The sequence below is a fragment of the Nomascus leucogenys genome, chromosome 7b, assembly GCF_006542625.1.
Source record: "Nomascus leucogenys isolate Asia chromosome 7b, Asia_NLE_v1, whole genome shotgun sequence".
In the NCBI taxonomy this organism is placed as follows: Eukaryota; Metazoa; Chordata; class Mammalia; order Primates; family Hylobatidae; genus Nomascus; species Nomascus leucogenys.
Window position 1 is genome coordinate 7441471 of NC_044387.1, and position 19474 is coordinate 7460944.

The following is a 19474-nucleotide window of genomic DNA, read 5'->3' on the forward strand; positions in this document are numbered from 1 at the left end:
GCCTTTTTTTGTTTGTTTTTCAGATGGAGTCTCGCTCTGCCCCAAAGCTGAAGTGGAGTGGTGCAATCTTGGCTCACTGCATCACTGCAACCTCCGCCTCCCAGGTTCAAGTGATTCTCGTGCCTCAGCCAGGATTACAGGCGTGCATCACCACGCCCAGCTAATTTTTGTGTTTTTAGTAGAGACACGGTTTCACCATGTTGGCCAGGCTGGTCTTTTTTTTTTTTATTGAGACTGAGTCTCATTCTGTCGCCCAGGCTGGAGTGCAGTGGCACGATCTCAACTCACTGCAAGCTCCACCTCCTGGGTTCACGCCATTCTTCTGCCTCAGCCTCCCAAGTAGCTGGGACCACAGGCACCTGTCACCACGCCCAGCTAATTTTTTGTATTTGTAGTGGACACAGGGTTTCACCGTGTTAGCCAGGATGGTCTCAATCTTCTGACCTCGTGATCCGCCTGCCTTGGCCTCCCAAAGTGCTGGGATTACAGGCATGAGCCACCGCGCCCGGCCTCAAGGCTAGTCTTGAACTTCTGACCTCAAGTGATCCACCCTCCTAGGCCTCCCAAAGTGCTGGGATTACAGGCATGAGCCACTGTGCCTGGCAGGTATTTTATTTTTATTGGTATACAACTTATAATGTATGTATTGGTGTACAGGTTATTTTACAAGTTCAAGTTAATAACATTTATTTGTTATAGGGCTGGGTGCCATGGCTTTTGCCTGTAATCTCAGCACCTAGCACTTTTTTTTTTTTTTTTTTGGCAGAGTCTTGCTCTGTCGCCCAGGCTGGAGTGCAGTGGCATGATCTCAGCTCACTACAACCTCCACCTCCTGGGTTTAAGTGATTCTCATTCCTCAGCCTCTCAAGTGGCTGGGACTACAGGCGCCCACCACCACACCCGGCTAAAATTTGTATTTTTAGTACAGATGCAGTTTCGCCATATTGTCCAGGCTTGTCTCGAACTCCTGGCCTCAAGTGATCTGCCTGCCTCGGCCTCCCAGAGTGCTGAGGTTACAGGCATGAGCCACTGCGTTTGACCAATCTCAGCACTTTCAAAAGCTGATGTGGGAGGATCGCTTAAGACCAGGAGTTCAAGATTAGTCTGGGCAACAGAGTGAGACCCCATCTCTGCAAAAAATATTTAAACCATTAGCCAGGTGTGGTGGGACATGCCTGTAGTCCCAGCTATTTGGGAGGCTGAGGCTGCAGTGAGGTATGATCATACCACTGCACTGCAGTCTGGGTGACAAAGCAAGAGCCTGTCTCAAAAGAAAAAGAAAAAATAAATAAATAAATAGAATGTAAGGCACATATGTAATCTTGTACCCACATTTAAAAAGTATAAAAATTCTTGGCATGGTAGTGCCTGCCTATAGCACCAGCTACTCGGGAGGGCTGAGGTGGGAGGATCACTTGAGCCTAGGAGTTTGAATCCAGCCTGGGCTAACATAGCAAGACCCTGTCTCTCTCCAAAAAGTATAAAGAAACGGTAAATTTATTTTAAAAATTAGGAATGTAAAAGATTTATGAAAAAAACAATAAAAAAGAGAAAATATTTGTTATAAAGTTAATCGGGAAGGGCAGTGTTACTTTTCTGATGCATTCACATTTGGAGACTGCTGCAGTGTTTTAAAAAGTAGCCTCATTCACACCTGTAATCCCAGCACTTTGGGAGGCTGAGGCAGGTGGATCACGAGGTCAGGAGATCGAGACCATCCTGGCTAACACGGTGAAACCCCGTCTCTACTAAAAAAATATAAAAAATTAGCCAGGCGTGGTGGCAGGTGCCTATAGTCCCAGCTACTCTGGAGGCTGAGGCAGGAGAATCACTGGAACCTGAGAGGCGGAACTTGCAGTGAGCCGAGATGGCGCCACTGCACTCCAGCCTAGGCAACACAGCGAGACTCCGTCTCAAAAAAAAAAACAGTAACCTCAGTATCTCATTTTACTTTATACTAAGGCAATCTGGATTCACAGCAGTTGCATCCAATAACTTTAAAAAAATTTAGTTTTACAATTACAGGATGCCTTTTAATTTATCTAATTAGGAGCTGGCAAAAGGTAAGATGATTGGCTGGATTCAGAATGGAATCTGTTGGCTTCTGAGGCCTCCTCATCCTCCTGCATAGCAAGGACTCAAGGAGGGACTATTGCCGGAGTTTGTATCTTCATCCCAGAGTAGAAAATACTTTAAAATGTATCACATAAAGTCTGGGCATTGTTAGGTTTTCATTCCAAATTTTAAAACAGTTACTTTGAAATTGTTGCCACTGGCCCACTTTGGTACAAATGGTAACACTGTAAACCCCAACCCTCCCAATGAGCTTTTCCACTTAGTAAAATAAGATAGAAGTAGAACCAATTGAAGAACTTGCAAAAAAAATTGAGTGATCCCATGGCCGGGCGTGGTGGCTCACGCCTGGAATCCCAGCGCTTTGGGAGGCCGAGGCGGGCGGATCACGAGGTCAGGAGATCAAGACCATCCTGGCTAACACGATGAAACCCCATCTCTACTAAAAAAATACAAAAAATTAGCTGGGCGCAGTGGCACGCGCTTGTAGTCCCAGCTACTCAGGAGGCTGAGGCAGGAGAATGGCGTGAACCCGGGAGGTGGAGCTTGCAGTGAGCCGAGATTGCGCCACTGTACTCCAGCCTCGGCAACTGAGTGAGACTCCGTCTCAAAAAAAAAAAAAAAAAAAAAAAGAATGGAGTGATCCCAATTCAGGGCACCTAGGCAGTGCCCACTTGGGAAGCCCTGTTCGTATGCTGCTCCATACCTACCTTTGTCTGGGAGCAGGCTCGGCTCCAGTCGGGCATGGCGGGAGTGGAACATTGTACTTGCTGGTACAATTTTACGTGAGCAGACATGTGCAGGCCAGAATGGAACAAAACAAAACAAAGCCAGGAAGATTGGGGTAATTGCCACCTAATCAATGACACATTTACAAGGAATTCAGATCTTTACACATACTTGGCAGGGGAGCACGTCATTCGGAGGTGTGTCCAGAAATGTGTTCCTCCAGCCGCCAGTTATCGCTTTGATATGGCCAAAATATTAACAGTTGGTGCACAGCACGTGTTCTTAGGTTTGTTTTCCATTTATTTATTTATTTGTTTATTTATTTAGACAGGGTCTTGCTCTGTCGCCCAGGCTGGAGTGTAGTGGTGCGATCTCGGTTCACTGCAGCCTCAGCCTCAACCTCCTGGGCTCAAGTGATCCTCCCACCTCAGCCTCCTGAGTACCTGGGACTACAGGCCCGCACCACCACGTCTGTCTAATTTTTTTTTTTTTTTGAGACCAGGATCTCATGATGTTGCCCAGGCTGGTCTCCAACTCTTGGACTCAAGTGATGCTCCTGCCTTGGCCTCCCAAAGTACTGGGATTTTAGGCATGAGCCACCATGCCCAGGCTTTTCTTTTAGACAAAATTTAAAAAAAAAAAGTGAATATACCCTGAAGCACTTTCACAAAATCAGGGGCCCTTGAAAACACCGAACAATGACCTGTGCCAGGCCCCATGCTGAATATTGCAGAGCGAACTCACAAATCCTCACAGATTCTCTAAGCTGAAAATCACTAGGTTTTGTGATTATCCCCATTTTACAGTAGGGAAAACCAAGGTCTGGAGCAGCGAAGTCACTTGCCAGGGCCGCACAGCTCCTTGCTGCTTGGCTGCCTTACTGCCTTGTTCCCCTGGCTTCTCCTTGTGCCTGCAGTGCTCCACCCAAGTGGAACCCTCCTCTCTTCCTGGACAGAGGATTTCTTGCCTCCTGATCTTTGCTCTCTGTAATCTTCCACTCATCTTGGCTCAGGTAAACAGCACTGTTTGCAATACCACTGCACCCTATTCTGTTCTAAACTCTTATGACCTTGCCGGATCTTTCCAGGAACATCAGCAGGACCCAGGTCCACCCAGAGCCACCTTCCCTGCCTGGCACGTTCTAAATATTGGATTTATTGAGTGAGTGAATGTCTGTAACAGATTTTGATTTTTTTTTCTTGAAACACATGTATCACTGTACAATCCATAAATCACTGTACTTATCACACTGGAAATACACATATCACTGTATTTTCAGCAATACAACTATATCTGGATGTTTTAAATTTTTTGAGAATATGATATTCTCCGTGCAAGTATGTTTTAGCCCAGACTGTCTGTTTATCCAGGCTGCTTAGTGGGAAATGGTTAATAAAGGACTAAACTAAAGCCCATCAGTCTCAGTCCCAGGCACTCTGTGGCAATGGTCACATTTTGGGAGAAGGAAGGAGCAGCTGACAAGGCATGACCACATGTCCACCGTTCAGACACAGCATTCACAGCCGTGTGCCCGGAACAGCTCTCCATGCTTTGACTCCGTACCATAACCCTGTTGCTCTTCCTAATCCCCATGTCACGGAGGGGACACAGAGGTGCAGAAAGCTGCAGTGACTGGCCCAAGGCCCCTTGGCTGAAAAGCAGTGGAGGTAGGATTGGGCTCCAGGCCTGTTCGAATATGACTGAAGGAGGAGGCTGGATGGAATGTTGTGAAATGTTTGTGGAGAACAAAGCTGGGGTGCTCACATGTGGCAAAGGGGAGCTATCTTTGGAAAAATACCCTGATAAGCGGCCAGGACAGAAGGTATAAGGCCCAAAGAGTTCAGGCAATGATGTCAAGCTGCTAGGTACAAGACAAAGAAGGAATTTTGTGTTTGTCTTGAGAAGGAGGAGGAGAGAAAAGAAGAGGGGGAGAGTGAAGAAAACCAAAGGCATGTGAAGTGGCCAGAGTGTGGCATGGGTCATGTGACCAGGTGGTGACTCCTGGGGCCAGGTGGCCAAAAAGGCTCACGAGGCATCCTGTCTTCTTGCTGGGCAGTGCCAGGCTTGATGCCTCTCTCCAGCTTCTGGTCTCCAGGAACCCCTGCTAGACTCAGCAGTGCTTGGAGTGCAGGGGGATTCGTGCAACTGGATAAGGGGATGATGGTGAGTCCAGTGAGCATGTGGTGTGTGGAAGAGCAGGAGGCCTGATGACAGACATTTGTTCAGAAACCTTGGGAGAAGCTGCGTACAGTGGCTCATGCCTGTAATCCCAGCACTTTGGAAGGATGAGGCAGGAGGATTGCTTGAGCCCAGGAGTTCAAGACCAGCCTGGGCAACATGGCGAGATTCTGTCTCTACATAGATGTTAAAAAATAATTAACTGGGCATGGTGGTGCGCACCAGTGGTCGCAGCTACTTAGGAGGCTGAGGCAGGAGGATGGCTTGAGCCTAGGAGGTCAAGGCCTCAGTGAGCCATGATTGTGCCACTGCATTCCAGCCTGGGCATCAGAGTGAGACCCTGTCTCAAACAAACCAAAACAAAAACCCCAAAAAACTTGGGAGAGGCTCTGTTTTTATTTATTTATTTATTTATTTATTTTTTTGAGACGGAGTCTCACTCTGTCGCCCGGGCTGGAGTGCAGTGGTGCGATCTCGGCTCACTGCAAGCTCCGCCCCCTGGGTTCACGCCATTCTCCTGCCTCAGGCTCCCGAGTAGCTGGGACTACAGGCGCCCGCCACCACACCCGGCTAATTTTTGTATTTTTAGTAGAGACGAGGTTTCACCATGTTAGCCAGAGTGGTCTTGATCTCCCGACCTCGTGATCCGCCTGTCTCGGCCTCCCAAAGTGCTAGGATTACAGGCGTGAGCCACAGCACCCAGCAAGGCTCTGTATTTTTATAGGGCATGGAATCGCGATGTAAGCTGAACTTACCCAGATATGAAGGTGCTGAGAGCTGATGGCTGAGTTCTATCTACACAAATGGTCCAGAGGTGTCGTGGGTGGCAAAGAGGTCCCTGTTGGCTCAGTCCTGGAGAATGAGGAGAGACTTCTTGGCAGTGGCTTGTCCTGGCACTGTGTGTTGGTTCTTTTTTTTTTTTTTTTTGAGACAGAGTCTCACTCTGTTGCCTGGGCTGGAGTACAGTGGCGCGATCTTGGCTCACTGCAACCTCCGCCTCCCAGGTTCAAGTGATTCTCTTGCCTCAGACTCCCAAGTAGCTGGGATTACAGGCGCCTGCCACCAAGCCCAGCTAATTTTTTGTATTTTTAGCAGAGACAGGCTTTCACTATGTTGGCCAGGCTGGTCTCAAACTCCTGACCTTGTGATCTGCCTGCCTCGGCCTCCCAGAGTGCTGGGATTCCAGGCATGAGCCACTGCACCTGACCGATTCTTTTGTTTCATTCTCAATTATTGTCATAAGGACAATGCCACAGAGCAGTCTAAAAAGTAAACAACCACTAGATTTCTTTGTGGCTCTTTTCTCATCCCTATCTATTTGTAGCAGCAATTCTACAGTTTCTACCATTTTGTATCTAGCTTTTTCTTTTATTATTATTTTCTTTTATTTTACTTTTTAGAGAACTGGGTCTTGCTATGTGGCCCAGGTTAGCCTCAAACTCCTGGGCTGAAGCGATCCTCCTGCCTCGGCCTCCCAAGAAGCTGGGATTCCAGGTGCATGTCACCATGCCTGGCTGTATCTGGCTTTTTCTTTTAACGTTTTAGTTTAAGCATTTTGCCATACTGCTACACAGTCATCATTATTATTCTCAAGGGTTGGGCTGACCTGGGTTTCTAACCCTGGCTCTGCCATTTACTCTCTTTACTCCACATCACCCCCAGCAAGTTACCTGGCTAACCCCTCACCTGGGGGTCTTCTCACCGTCCTCTCCACCTGGATGACATGAAGCAGTGCTTGGACAGCGCCTAGGACAGTGCTCAGGAAGTGCTCTCCATTTTCCTTCAGGAGTATTTCCCTCTGCAGAACAGGACTAATACCCTATCATGCAAGGTGATTGTGAGAGTTGGAAAGAATGCGTGTCCATTGCCTGGTGCCTTGCCATCCAAATGTATTTTATTAGAGAGAGCAGCAACATACGCCCCCCCAACCCCCCTTTTAAAGGAAGCGGGTCCACGTGGAATGACGCTTATGGCGCAAGTCGGAGGAGCTCCTAATGACGTTAGCTTCTTCGAGTCCCTTGGGAGAGGAAACTTTCTGAAAGACTGTAGGATTACCTTCCCTGAACTTCCGGTCAGGTGCGGTGCTGCCCTGCCGCGCCCTCTACTCCTGGGTGCCGACGAAACCGCAAAACTCCAGCCCCGGGAAGCGACTCTCAGGGACCCCCACCAGCAAGCGGCTTTGGGAGAGTAACCTGCGCCACCCTCGCAGCCCATTAAATAGGCCCTCCCCCTTTGATTGACAGGAGAAGTCACCAATGCGCGTCCTGGGGCTCCCCCCGTTCACACGCGGGGTGAACAGCCTCTCTACTCATCTGGCCCAATCGGGGGCGCCGGGGAGGCTGTGGGGCGGGGCTCGGTGTCCGGTAGCCAATGGGCAGAGCCCAGCGGGAGAGGCGAGGGCGGTGCGGTCGCGGCTGGCGGCAGAAGCGGCCGCAGGGGGTCTGGGCAGGGCTAGGCAGTGCTGCTGGAGCAAAAGCGGGAGCGGGAGCCGGGCTGGAGCTGGGGCTGGAGACGCCGTCGCAGCCTGAACGGAGTGTGCGACGCATTGGGAGGTGAGTGGCCGCCGAGGTCAGGGGTCGCCGCGACGGTTGGGGCGCCGCTGGCGGGACGCGGGGGCGCTGGTCCGCGGCCGGGCCCGAGCCCGGTCAGGGCCGCCGCGCGGAGCTCCGCGCCCTGAGGGAAGCGGGTCGGGCCGCGCGGAACTTCCTGTCTCTGTGGGAGGGGGCGAGTGCTCGGGGCCCGGGGGGCGCCTGGAGAAGACATCTTGGGAAGGACGAGTGCCAGTGGGGTCGGCTCGGGGAAGGGGCGGGGGCCCATGGGGGCGGCGCTGTGGGAGCGGGGCAGTTTTCCGGGGTCCGAGGCCTGCCGGAAAAAGAAGTGCAGGAGCAGGGCCGTCGGGGGTTAAGGGCTGCTAATGGAGTGGGGGAGGTGTAGACAGCTGCAGAAGGGGCAGCTGGGGCGACTTTTGGAGGGACGCGATTTGGGAGAAAGCTGGGAATCCGAGACGTGCAGAGGTTAGGCGAGGGTGCCGGAGCAGCTCTGGAGGGGAGGCGTGGCTGGGACGCGCCGGTGAGAGGGCAGGGCTTGGTCCTGGGGTGGTCTGGGGGGCGACGCAGGACACGCAGATGCGCTGATTTGGGGCGCTTTGATGAGCGGCCTCCATTTCCTTCCTTCCCACCCTCCCTGTCCCGGCTCTGTGTGTGTGTGTGTCTGGGGAGGGCGGGGGGAGCAAAGCCCTTACTGCAGCACGTCCTAGAGCTGGGGCCAAGCAGGAGAGGCCGGGGAGGTTTGCCTGTGACCCTCCTCGGAGTTTCCCCAGACTCACTGAATCAGAAATCCGAACTCCCTTACTCTAGGGCTTTCAAGCCTGGCCAGGCGTCCTGAGAGGTCCGCGATTGGAGAGGTAGTGATTGCTGCTGCTGTTGAATTTCATTGATTCGTTGGGTTTCGGCTCCATCAGAGAAGGTCGATTTTCTTTTCAGAAAGTGTTGGTTGGTCAGGGGAGCAAGCTGTGCTATTGCTTTGGGGCCCACACGGCTGCAGCCTTTGACGTATAACAGGACCTGGGGATGCCACTCTTGGCTTGGGTGCCTGAGGGAAGGTGGCCTTTGGCTGGGTGTGTGCACCATTCTTGGATCCTGTCTTCTCTTTTTCCCTCCGCCTGTCCCGTGTTTTTGTGGTTAAGGGGGTAGGCTGCTCAGAGTCTCCAGGGCTACTTGGTACACTGTTTACCAAATACTGCCTGGCTGTCTTGATGAAAATCAAGAAACCAGCTCAAAGAGTTTGAACCTCAGCTGCAGATGATGAGCTCACACCTTCTTCCTTCCCTCCTTTTCGGTGCCTTCCTCTGCAGTTATTCCCGTGTGCTGAAGCTCCGTTTTAACCCTCCTGGGATTGCCAGGTTGGAGCCCAGGGCAAGGGAACCCACCGGGTGGGCAGTGTTGAGTGCCAGCCCTCCTGTTGTTGCCCAAGATGTTGTCATTCCACTTGATTCATGAGCCTGCCTGCATGCAGCCTGCTCATAGAGACATTGAAGCTGTGCCAGTGCAACTTGGGTCTCTCTTAATTCACCTGGAAAACGTTCACTTGTGTGGACTTAAACTTAATTCTAGAGTTTGGCAGCCTCCTTGGTGAGGTTATGCTGGTTGAGATATGAGGCCACTACATCAAAAACATTGGTGTGTTTTTCTTTTGACAATAGTCTTAAAGCTTTAAAGAAAGTGGCCATTAGGCTGGTGATATTTATTACTTGAGAAAGTAACATAACACAGAGAAGTAGATGGGTGATTAGGTCTGCACTCTTTATCCACTTTTTGGGAGAAGAATAACAACTCATTTGAACGGAAATGGTATCCTTAGCTCGTGCTGCCTTGGGACTTGGAACTTTATCACTTTTAATCTCAAATATATATGAAGCTGTGATGTGATATTTAAATAATCTAGGCTGGGCGGGGTGGCTCACGCTTGGGATCCCAGCACTTTGGAAGGCCGAGGCAGGCAGATCACCTGAGGTCAGAACTTAGAGACCAGCCTGGCCAACATGGTGAAACCCCGTCTCTGCTAAAGATACAAAAATTAAGGCCGGGCATGGTGGCTCACGCCTGTAATCCCAGCACTTTGGGAGGCCGAGGCAGGCGGATCACCTGAGGTTGGGAGTTCGAGACCAGCCTGACCAACATGGAGAAACCCCGTGTCTACTAAAAATACAAAATTAACTGGGAGTGTTGGTGCTCATACATGTAATCCCAGCTACTCGGGAGGCTGAGGAAGGGGAATTGCTTGAACCCAGGAGGCGGAGGTTGTGGTGAGCCAAGATCGGGCCGTTGCACTCCAGCCTAGGCAACAAGAGCAAAACTCCGTTTCAAAAAAAAAAAAAATTAGTCTGGCGTAGTGGTGCACACGTGTAATCTCAATCTCTGCTACTTGGGAGGCTGTGCTATGACAATTGCTTGAACCCGGGAGATGGAAGTTGCAGTGAGCCAAGATCGCGCCACTGCACTCTACCCTGGGTGACAGAGTGAGACTGTCTAAAAATAAATAAATCTAAAAGTATGCATATATTTAAAAAAAAATCTGGATTTCCACCAAAACATAGCGTTTCGCAGGGAGATAACATCAACTTTTCCCTAATCCTGGATACCTAGCCACATCTCTGATGGCCAGGCGTTTCTGGAGTGGGAGCAGAGGGGCATTTGTCTTTTTTTTTTTTTTTTTTTTGAGACAGAGTCTCTGCCCAGGTTCAAACGATTCCTCTGCCTCAGCTTCCTCAGTAGCTGGGACTACAGGTGCCTGCCACCTTGCCCGGCTAGTTTTTGTATGTATGTATGTATGTATGTATGTATGTATTTATTTATTTATTTATTTATTTTGAGACGGAGTCTCGCTCTGTTGCCCGGGCTGGAGTGCAGTGGCGCGATCTCAGCTCACTGTAACCTCCACCTCCCAGGTTCAAGTGATTCCCCTGCCTTAGCCTCCCGAGTAGCTGGGACTACAGCCATCCACCACCATGCCTGGCTAATTTTTGTATTTATAGTAGAGACGGGATTTCACCGTGTTGGCCAGGATGGTCTTGATCTCCTGACCTCGTGATCCGCCTGCCTCGGCCTCCCAAAGTGCTGGGATTACAGGCACCTGCCACCTTGCCCGGCTAGTTTTTGTATTTTTATTTATTTTTTATTTTTTTATTTTTTGAGACGGAGTCTTGCTCTGTCGCCCAGGCTGGAGTGCGGTGGTGCTATCTTGGCTCACTGCAAGCTCCACCTCCCGCGTTCATACCATTCTCCTGCCTCAGCCTCTTGAGTAGCTGGGACTACAGGCGCCTGCCACCACACCTGGCTAATTTTTTGTATTTTTAGTAGAGACGGGGTTTCACCGTATTAGCCAAGATGGTCTCGATCTCCTGACCTCGTGATCCGCCCGCTTCGGCCTCCCAAAGTGCTGGGATTACAGGCGTGAGCCATCGCGCCCGGCCTATCTAGTTTTTGTATTTTTAATAGAGATGGGGTTTCACTGTGTTGGCCAGGCTGTTTCGAAACTCCTGACCTCAGGTGATCTGCCCGCCTCGGCCTCCCAAAGTGCTGGGATTACAGGCACCTGCCACCTTGCCTAGTTAGTTTTTGTATTTTTAATAGAGATGGGGTTTCACCGTGTTGGCCAGGCTGATCTGGAACTCCTGACCTCAAGTGATCCACCCACCTCGGCCTCGCAGATGTCCTTGCCTTTTGTTTCTTCTCTATACCTTGAAAGTCCGTGCTGTGTTAAGGGCGTCATGCTCAGGCTTACTGATTCTGAAGGGGTTATCAGTGGATGATTCCGGATGTTGTGGAATATCAAACAGATCGAAAAGTTTCTTTAATAATAGTGATGGCACCTTGTGTTTAGAATTTGCAGTGGCATTTACCAGATGCTCTCTGGCCACCTTCATGTGAACCTCCCGGCTGACTCGGGCCTGCTTTATCTGCCATCAGATTGTAATGGCAGCTTTGTGGAGGCCACCCTGTAGATTATGCGATTAATGACCACATTCATGTGAGCGATAGTGCTGGCTTAGTTTTTTTCCAGTTAGGTTGTTTGGAATGGTAGCTGCATACCTGAGGGCAGTGCAGCAATGCCTTAGTTACGAAGTCAGTTTGCATTCCACAGGTAGAGTCTTTCCTTATGGCCAGGGCACTGATCCCTCACACACCAGAAAGTATCATTCGTTCCTGCCCCGGACAGACTCCAGATGCGTCCCACTGGTGGTTCTTGGGATAGTTTTGTAGGAATTTCTGCAGTATTTTAGTATTCAGATGAGTATGCACTGTCTGTGGATTGGAGACAGGCTTCAAAGAATTCTCAAATTATTCTGCACCATGCATCATTTTTTGGTATCTCTGCAGTTCCAAAGTAACTACTTGAGGGACAGTGGCCACCAAAGAGCACAAGTTTTGACATTTTGATGAAAAGCACACATAAAACAAATAAAAACCACCTTTCCTTAAGTTACCTATTGAATTGTGTTTATTCCCATAATTGCATGTTCATCTGTTTGCTTAATAAAACTTAAAGCATCATAGAGTCTTTCTTGTTTCCTAGAATAAGGTCTTTTTTCTTTTCCTTTCTTTTCTTTTCCTTTTTTTTTTTTTTGTTGAGACAGAGTCTCGATTTGTTGCCCAGGCTGGAGTGCAGTGTGGCGCGATCTCGGCTCACTGCAATCTCTGCCTCCCAGGTTCATGCCATTCTCCTGCCTCAGCCTCCCAAGTAGCTGGGACTACAGGCGCCCGCTGCCACGCCTGGCTAATTTTTTGTATTTTTAGTAGAGACGGGGTTTCACCATGTTAGCCAGGATGGTCTTGATCTCCTGACCTTCGTGATCCGCCCGCCTCGACCTCCCAAAGTTCTGGAATTACAGGCGTGAGCCACCGTGCCTGGCCGGTCTTTTTTATTTTCAATTAAAAAAAAATATATATATGTGTGTGTGTGTATGTGTGTGTGTGCGTGTGTGTTTTTAAACAGAGATGGGATTTTGCTATGTTTGCCAGGCTGGTCTCAAACCCCTGGCCTCAAGTGATCCTCCCATCTCGGGTTCCCAAAGTGCTAGGATTACAGATGTGAGCTACCGCACCCGGCCTATTTTCAATCCTAAAAAAATCATTTGCCTGTTTCTTGATTTCAGGCACTGAACTAGACAGAGATGAGAATATAGAAATAATAAAATGGGGCTGGGCGCTGTGGCTCACGCCTGTAATCCCAGCACCATGGGAAGTCGAGGCAAGCAGATCACTTGAGGTCAGGATTTCGAGGCCAGCCTGGCCAACATGGTGAAATCCTGTCTCTGCTAAAAATACAAAAATTAGTCGAGTATGGTGGCGGGCGCCTATAATCCCAGCTACTCGGGAGGCTGAGGCAGGAGAATCACTAGAACCCGGGAGGCAGAGGCTGCAGTGAGCCGAGATTGTGCCACTGCACTCCAGCCTTGGGTGACAGAGCAAAACTCTGTCTCAAAAAAAAAAGAAAAAATAAAATGATGTCTCACCTATCAAAGACCTCTCAAGAAGCCTTAAAAACAATAAATAAGGCTAGAGATTTTGCTGTACCTTTGGAAAGTGCATTTGTGGTGGTTTATAGAACATATTCTGTGGCCAGATAAAATTTATGTGATTATTTTTCCTCCCACGAATATGGGATGACATATGGGGAGGAGCATGGATGGAGACTAGGAGCCTTGGGCTCTTGTCCAGCCTTTCCCTGACCAACCCTGAGGTCAGGGACAATCAGCACAGAACTCCAGGTCTCAGTTTTCACATTTGTAAAATGAAGGACTTAGAGGACCTTCACCTTTTGCAAATCCGATAGCAACTGTGACCCCTTCCCACGAAGGGGGACAGCTTCATGGGCCTGGACTTAGATTAAGAACTGGATCATTCCATCTCTCAGCTCCCTCTCACCTGTGATATTCTGTAATCCTATTTTCCTGGTCATCTTTGAGCTAATAATGATGACTTGTATTTATAGAAGATGCACATTCCAAAGCACTTTCACCTCTCATCCTTTTGTCCTCAAAACATTTCTGAGTGGTATGGGTGACAATAGATATTCCTTCCTGTGATGAAGAAAGTGGGCCAGGCTTGGTCAGCACGTTGATGGAGCACACAGCCAGAGGCCATCCTGGGACCAGAACTGGGGCTCCTGGTTGCCATCCTGGGGCTTTTCCATTAGGCTTTGCTTCCTTGGTGGTTGTCATTATGAGTTATGTTTGGCAGCTCAAATATCCCAGAATGTGTCACTCATAGAGGAAACTATTTGTTCATCTGCCGAAAAGGACTGTTTTTCTCTCTGAATTTGGATCACTAAACACCTTTCTGTATGTGAAAAGGCTACTTATTTGTTTTTGTTATTTTTTCTTGCCATATTTTTCATAGGGACAGTTTGTAGGGCTTGAGTGTTTTGAGCAGACTTATTTAATGCTTATTGATGAAAGAGTACATTAAAATGACTACATCTCAGTTGCTTAGCACTTGAGAAAGTTGTGAAATAAATGTTAAGTAAAAATTCCAAATGTCTGACTTGTCCATCCAAGTATGTCCTCACAGATGAGATGCTTTCTGCAGTCTAGGAGGCCCCTCCCTGGGCCCAGAGCCGCTGGGTGGGTTTGAAAGTTGGGTGTGGATCGTGCCAGTGGCCAGGACTGTCCAACAGTGGCTTCTTGTGGCCTTCTGGCTAGATTCCTAACATTTTATGGGCTAATTTTTTCGGTTTATTGAAAGAGTACACATTCTCAGCTATATAAAGAGCTCATATATGTAAAAGAACACTGAACTTAGGCTGGGCGTGGTGGCTCACGCCTGTAATTCCAACACTTTGGGAAGCCGAGGTGGGCGGATCACAAGGTCAGGAGTTTGAGACCAGCCTGGCCAATATGGTGAAACCCCATCTCTACTAAAAATACAAAAACTAGCTGGTTGTGGTGGTGCGTGCCTGTAATCCCAGCTACTGGGGAGGCTGAGGCAGGCGAATGGCTTGAACCCAGGAGGCGGAGGTTGCAGTGAGCCGAGATCGTGTCACTGCACTCCAGCCTGGGCGACAGAGTGAGACTCCGTCTCAAAAAAAAAAAAGACCACTGAACTTTAGAGCCTCACAGATGTTAGCTGGCTTATTTCTGATGAAAATAATCATAATAATGATGTTTTTTATTTTTATTTTTTAAAAGAATACTTCTGATGTATTTCTGAAAGATGTTTTGAATACTCAGACATGGAAGCTGATAGTACTGCACACAGCAGGCATCACTCAATGTGGAGTGTTTGTGGAGAATCCCCCTGTCTTCCTGTTATGTCACGTGTGATGTGACTATTGGTAGAGTTGCAGCCAGCTGGGGCATTCCATTAAGCTGCCCGTGGAAGTACCTGCTTTTTATTTTCATTTCACTCCCTGGGCCGAGAGTGTTTGGAGGATATCTCAGTGGCTCCTGTGGAGGGAGCATCTGTGGGTGGAAGGCAGCAGGCAAGGTGGGTCAGAGGGAATGGTCCTGGCCACTGCGTGTCTGGTGCCCCTGGCTCTGCCTGCAGCTCTGGAATCCTGAGATAAAGATGATGGCTGCTCTGTAAAGGCAGCTCAGTATAGGCAGCAGGCCTGGAAACTTCTCATTTCATTGTGGCAGTACCAGATAGTAGTGTGTACAAAGCACTGCACGACAGAGGAGGGCGGGTCTGACTGTCCTCAGGACACTGCAGAGAGCTGACCTTCAGGGAAGTGACTTGGGAGGGATTGTGCCAGAGCCACAGGTGCTCTCCAGGTGGGGCTGATGTGAAGGACCATTCTGGGCAGAGCTGCAGAGCTCTGAAAAACAAGGAGTGGCTGGGAGAGAGGGCTCACGCCTGTAATCCCAACGCTTTGGGAAGCTGAGGTGGGCGGATCACTTGAGGCCAGGAGTTTGAGACCAGCCTGGCCAACATAGCAAAACCCTGTCTCTACTAAAAGTACAAAAATTAGCTGGGCGTGGTTTGTGACTGTGATCCCAGGTACTCCGGAGGCTGAGGCAGGAGAATCGCTTGAACCTGGGGGCAGAGATTGCAGTGAGCCAAGATAGTGCCACTGCATTCCAGCCTGGGTGACAGAGCGAGACTGTCTCAAAAAAAAAAAAAAAAAAAGAACAAGGGGACAAGGGGTGTGTGCGAGAGGGGCTGCTAGGGGCAGGAAAGGCTCCAGGTTGTGACCTGCCTTATATTCTCCTGGAGGACAGTTCACTGGGGAGCAGTTTGTGGATATTTAAAATACTGGGATGAAGATCTTCAGAGAAGCAAGATGTCAGTTGAGAAGTCAGGGATGCAGATGGGGGAGGGGTGATTCAGGTGACTCAGTTTCACAAAGGTCACCTCTGTCCCTGGGAGTCTCAAGGATTGCCATCTGTGTTCCTAGGAGGCAGTGGCTCCACTCTAATGAGAAAGGCTTTTCAAGTGGGAATGGCCTCAGCCTTGACTCATTCTCTTAACCTGCATTTACGTGTTTGGTTGGGAATGCAGTAGCTGTGTGGGTTCTGCTTCTCTTCCTTTTTTCTTTTTTGAGACGGAATTTTGCTCTTGTCGCCCAGGCTGGAGTGCAGTGGTGTGATCTTGGCTCACTGCAACTTCCACCTTCTGGGTTCCAGTGATTCTCCTGCCTCAGCCTCCCAAGTAGCTGTGATTATAGGCATGCACCGTCACGCCGGGCTAATTTTTGTATTTTTGGTAGAGATGGGGTTTTACCATGTTGGCCAGGCTGGTCTCAAACTCCTGACCTCAAATGGCCCGCCTGCCTCGGCCTCCCAAAGTGCCGGGATTTCAGGCATGAGCCACCGCGCCTGGCTGTTTCTCTTTCCATATGGTTTATGCTTACAGATCCTTGAGGTTAGTATGTCACTTTCACTGTTAGTTCCTGCAGAAGAAAGGTAATTTTGCAATAAGGTATTGGAGGTTAGGAACATGTTTTTGGAGTCATACAGCCCTTGGGTGTGGGTTCGAGCTTCATCACTAGGTGACTGTGTGGCTTTTGGCCAAATGCTTCAATGTCTCCAAAACTTGAGTGTCTTAGTCAGTTGGGGCTGCTATAACAAAGACGCAGTGGCTTATAAACAACAGAAATTCCTTTCTTACAGTTCTGTGGGCTGCCAGTCTGAGATCAGGGTGCCAGCATGGTTGGGTTCTGAGGAGGGTCCTTTTTCATGTTGCGGATTGCTGACTTCTTATAGCTTCACATGGCAGAAAGAAGGCGAGAGAGCTCTCAGGTACTTTTTATAGAGGCACGAGTGGCCGGGTACAGTGGCTTATGCCTGTAATCTCAACACTTTTGGAGGCTGAGGCAGGAGGATCACTTGATGCCAGGAGTTCGTGGCCAGCCTGGGTAGCATAGTGAGACCCTATCTCAACAAAAACTAAAAAAAAAAAAAAAAAAAAATTCTAAGGACACTAGTCTCGTTCATGAGGGCCCTGCCTAATTAGCTTCCAAAGGCCCTACTTCCTAATGCCATCAGACTGAGGGGTAGAATTTCAACATATGAATTTTGAGGGGATCCGTACATGCAGTCCTTTGCACCAGGATACTGAGAGCCCTTCCTCATAGGATTTTGGCGGGGCAGCATGAGGTGATGGACCCCAGGAGCCCAGCATGTGTGCCTGGTCACAGTGCTCATTCAGTGACTCTGCTATCACTCTATGTAAGTGAATTTGCCAGCAAAGTATACCTTTAAAGTGCCCAAAATGATTTTATCCAGTTCTATTTAAAAATCCTTCCAGAACTTTTTGGACCTTTCCTTGGTGACTCGGGGTCACGGGTGTGTAGTCGCGGGTCATTGGTGTGGGTGAGGCCTCCTGCCCTGCATGGACTCCCCTCATATCCTGGCACTTACAGGGTCTGTCTTTCTCCCCACCATCTTTTGTAAACTGCTGTTGGCACCTGGCCCCTTTGTTGGGGTAAGGGCCTGATGATGGTCATATCCTCCCTGGGTTTTGAGGGCAGTCTTGCCGTGCAGAGGCCGTGCTCTCTTCTGGGTTGGTGATTCTCTGCCTGAGTTTAATGTGATGGGTTCTAGAAAGCCCGACCCTGGGGTGAAGGGATGTTGCTTGACTACACGTAGTGACTCAGGATTGGAAGGGAATACTGGTGATGATAGCTTATCCCTAGGTGATGGGAAATAGGACTTAGAAAGCAAATGATAAAGCTGTGAGCACTGCTCACCTGTGTGAAATTGTATTAAGATAACATGCAGCAGTGATAGTTAAGGTTTTAGAATTTTGGGAAGCTTCTCCTTGTTTTCCAAACTGTACCATTGCCCTTTTACTTTTAGATTAATGTTTAAGTAATAACTTTGTAATTAAATAAGTATAAATAAAAAGATCTTGGTTGTCTAGGCATTTGCATTTTACCAAGAAGCTTTCCATAGCCCTCATTTTGTTTTCAGAACAGCCTTGTTGATTTGTTTCCCTCTTCATCGTTTAGAGGAGAAAGAGAGGCAGAGCTAAAGGGGTCAGTGGTTTTGCCTGAGGCCACCTGCCAGGACCCCATATGGGCCTCTGAGCCCAAGCCCAGAGCTCCCAGGGAGGCCTGTGACGGGGCCTCTGCCTGGACCTGCAGGGTGGTCTTTAGATAGGATCAACTGTGGCTAGTATTTTGAAGTTTCCTATTGAATTAAATGAAATCTTCTTATTGTAAAGTGATACCCAAACCGTAGTTTGTGAACATTTTCATATTTTAAACTGCATTTGTCTTTCATTATATTAAATTATGTTGTCGCCAACCGAGCGTGCCAAGATCGTGAATTGTGGTCTTCAGAGGAACCACAGAGCAGGCAGTGCTCCCTGTACAGACCTCCAAGCCCGCTATTAGTGGGTTCTGTAGCTGTCTGATTGGCTGGAGCTGGCTGCCTGCTTGCCACTTAGCTTGCACGTGGTGATGCTTTAATTAAGCAATTGCGACCTTTGCTCCTGCAAATATGTCATCAGATAAGGAGTCTGGGCATGTGCCGTCAAGGAGGATGTGTGTGGGGCTGCAGAGTCAGTGGTGAGGGGCTGTCTGCACAGGCCCCCGTGTTCTGAAGTTTCTGAGGGACCATTCAAGAAGCTTTCCATTCCTGCCCATTTAATTCTTGCAACAAGGTAGTGTTCTCTCCACTTGATGCATCAGTAAACCAAAGCTCAGAGAGATTAAGTGGCCTTCAGAGGGCCACCATCAGAGCTGGTGCTCTGCCTACCGAAGCCCACACTCATTTCACCTCCTCTGGCTGGCTGGAATAAGTAAGTTGTGAATCACTCTCAGATGTGAACATCTTTAAAAGATAATCTTTCTCCTCCACCTCTGAGAAACATAGACATGAGGCAGATTATGTGCGTCTTTTGCTTAAGACGGGATCTATGTCTGTAACTAGCTTGGTTTCAATAATCTGAAAGTTTACAGCCATTTACACAGCGGGGAGATAAGGGCAGAAAAGGGAGAGCTGCTGGGGTGCGGTCAAGGCCGTGGGTGACTCGCTGATGCACCCACCCCATGAGGCATCCCATGTGGGACAGGAGGAAGATTCCAGAGGCCCTGGCTTAGGAGTGCCTCATCTTCGGCAGATGCATTCTAAAAGGCATCTTATGCTGTTAAAGAGCAGGTAGACAAGGGAGAAAAAATTGCGTTTCTGTAGAGCACCGCACTTTGTAAAACTGCAAAAGGTCTTCACATTTTGTCAACATTGTGATATCATATAAGAGCATTTGCTCAGGTATATTAGAGCAGATATTTGTGGGGTTTTTTTTGTTTTTTGGTTTTTTTTGAGACGGAGTCTTGCTCTGTCACCCAGGCTGGAGTGCAGTGGCGCGATCTCGGCTCACTGCAAGCTCCGCCTCCCAGGTTCACGCCATTCTCCTGCCTCGGCCTCCCAAGTAGCTGGGACTACAGGTGCCCACCACCACGCCCAGCTAATTTTTTGTATTTTTAGTAGAGACAGGGTTTCACCGTGTTAGCCAGGATGGTCTCGATCTCCTGACCTCGTGATCCACCT

The 19474-nt window shown here is 49.0% G+C and overlaps 1 protein-coding gene across 4 annotated transcripts in view; it reads left to right on the forward strand.

The window, feature by feature from the left end:
* The first annotated feature begins 7377 nt into the window (after positions 1 to 7377).
* The window catches only part of PACSIN2 (protein kinase C and casein kinase substrate in neurons 2), a 143980-nt gene continuing 131883 nt past the window's right edge, over positions 7378 to 19474 (forward strand). For all 4 annotated transcript variants that reach the window (XM_030815418.1, XM_030815416.1, XM_004088413.3 and 1 more), the window contains exon 1: positions 7378 to 7532. The gene's annotated coding sequence lies outside the window, so the exon portion shown is untranslated. The remainder of the gene's footprint in view (positions 7533 to 19474) is intronic.